Here is a 2,670-nt window from a genome sequence, read left to right on the forward strand (position 1 = left end):
CCCCCGGTACCTCCAGCCGCTACTATTTCCGCGGGCCGCGTTCCAACACTATTCACCCCGGCCAAGAGGCCTCTTCCCCGGACACACTCGGCCGCCGGGCCGGCCCGCACCCTGCCATTGAGACTGAACGGGATTATTTATTTTTTTAACTTGGCCGCCGGGCCGGGGCGGGCATCGCCCCCGGTACCTCCAGCCGCTACTATTTCCGCGGGCCGCGTTCCAACACTATTCACCCCGGCCAAGAGGCCTCTTCCCCGGACACACTCGGCCGCCGGGCCGGCCCGCACCCCGCCATTGAGACTGCATGGGGATTATTATTTTTTTTAACTCGGCCCCCGGTACCTCCAGCCGCTACTATTTCCGCGGGCCGCGTTCCAACACTATTCACCCCGGCCAAGAGGCCTCTTCCCCGGCTACACTCTGCCGCCTGGCCGGCCCGCACCCCGCCATTGAGACTGAACGGGGATTATTATTTTTTTTTATTCAGCCGCCGGGCCGGGGCGGGCTTCGCCCCCGGTACCTCCAGCCGCTACTATTTCCGCGTGCCGCGTTCCAACACTATTCACCCCGGCCAAGAGGCCTCTTCCCCGGCCACACTCGGCCGCCGGGCCGGCCCGCACCCCGCCATTGAGACTGAACGGGGATTATTATTTTTTTATCTCTCAACCTGTCCAAGAGGCCTGCTGCCCGCCGCACTCGGCGGTCGAGTGCAGCCTGCTCCCTGCCATTGAGACTGAACGGGGATTATTATTTTTTTTAACTCGGCCGCCGGGCCGGGTCGGGCTTAGTCCCCGGTACCTCCAGCCGCTACTATTTCCGCGGGCCGCGTTCCAACACTATTCACCCCGGCCAAGAGGCCTCTTCCCCGGCCACACTCGGCCGCCGGGCCTGCCCGCACCCAACCATTGAGACTGAACGGGGATTATTATTTTTTTTAACTCGGCCGCCGGGCCGGGTCGGGCTTAGTCCCCGGTACCTCCAGCCGCTACTATTTCCGCGGGCCGCGTTCCAACACTATTAACCCCGGCCAAGAGGCCTCTTCCCCGGCCACACTCGGCCGCCGGGCTGGCCCGCACCCCACCATTGAGACTGAACGGGGATTATTATTTTTTTTAATTCGGCCGCCGGGCCGGGGCGGGCTTCGCCTCCGGTACTTCCAGCCGCTACTATTTCCGCGGGCCGCGTTCCAACACTAGTCACCCCGGCCAAGAGGCCTCTTCGCCGGCCACACTCTGCCGCCGGGCCGGCCCGCACCCCGCCATTGAGACTGAACGGGGATTATTATTTTTTTTAACTCGGCCTCCGGGCCGGGCGGGCTTCGCCCCCGGTACCTCCAGCCGCTACTATTTCTGCGGGCCGCGTTACAACACTATTCACCGCGGCCAAGAGGCCTCTTCCCCGGCCACACTCGGCCGCCGGGCCGGCCCGCACCCCGCCATTGAGACTGCACGGGGATTATTATTTTTTTATCTCTCAACCTGTCCAAGAGGCCTGCTGCCCGCCGCACTCGGCGGCCGAGTGGAGCCTGCTGCCCGCCATTGAGACTGAACGGGGATTATTATTTTTTTTAACTCGGCCGCCGGGCCGGGGCGGGCTTCGCCCCCGGTACCTCCAACCGCTACTATTTCCGCGGGCCGCGTTCCAACACTATTCACCCCGGCCAAGAGGCCTCTTCCCCGGCCACACTCGGCCGCCGGGCCGGCCCGCACCCCGCCATTGAGACTGCACGGGGATTATTATTTTTTTATCTCTCAACCTGTCCAAGAGGCCTGCTGCCCGCCGCACTCGGTGGCCGAGTGCAGCCTGCTCCCCGCCATTGAGACTGAACGGGGATTATTATTTTTTTATCTCTCAACCTGTCCAAGAGGCCTGCTGCCCGCTGCACTCGGAGGCCGAGTGCGGCCTGCTCCCCGCCATTGAGACTGGACGGGGATTTTATTTTTTTATCTCTCAACCTGTCCAAGAGGCCTGCTCCCCGGCCGCACTCCGCCGCCGGGTCGGCCCTCACCCCGCCATTGAGACTGAACGGGGATTATTATTTTTTTATCTCTCAACCTGTCCAAGGGGCCTGCTCCCCGGCCGCACTCGCCGACCGCACTCGGCGGCCGGCCGCACTCCGCCGCCGGGCCGGCCCGCACCCCGCCATTGAGACTGCACGGGGATTATTATTTTTTTATCTCTCAACCTGTCCAAGAGGACCTGCTGCCCGCCGCACTCGGCGGCCGAGTGCGGCCTGCTCCCCGCCATTGAGACTGAGCGGGGATTATTATTTTTTTATCTCTCAACCTGTCCAAGGGGCCTGCTCCCCGGCCGCACTCCGCGGCCGCACTTAGCCGCCGGGCCGGCCCTCACCCCGCCGTTGAGACTGAACTGGGATTATTATTTTTTTATCTCTCAACCTGTCCAAGAGGCCTGCTCCCCGCCATTGAAACTGAACGGGGATTATTATTTTTTTGTCTCTAAACCTGTCCAAGAGGCCTGCTGCCCGCCGCACTCGGCGCCCGAGTGCGGCCTGCTTCCCGCCATTGAGACGGAACGGGGATTATTATTTTTTTATATCTCAACCGGTCCAAGGGGCCTGCTCCCCGGGCGCACTCGGCGGCCGCACTCGGCAACTAGTAAGCCTCAAAATGATCTTGCTAGTGAACTAGTAGGCGTTTTGCGGCTTAC

This window comes from Hippocampus zosterae, unplaced genomic scaffold (assembly GCF_025434085.1).
Source record: "Hippocampus zosterae strain Florida unplaced genomic scaffold, ASM2543408v3 HiC_scaffold_33, whole genome shotgun sequence".
Classification (NCBI taxonomy): Eukaryota; Metazoa; Chordata; class Actinopteri; order Syngnathiformes; family Syngnathidae; genus Hippocampus; species Hippocampus zosterae.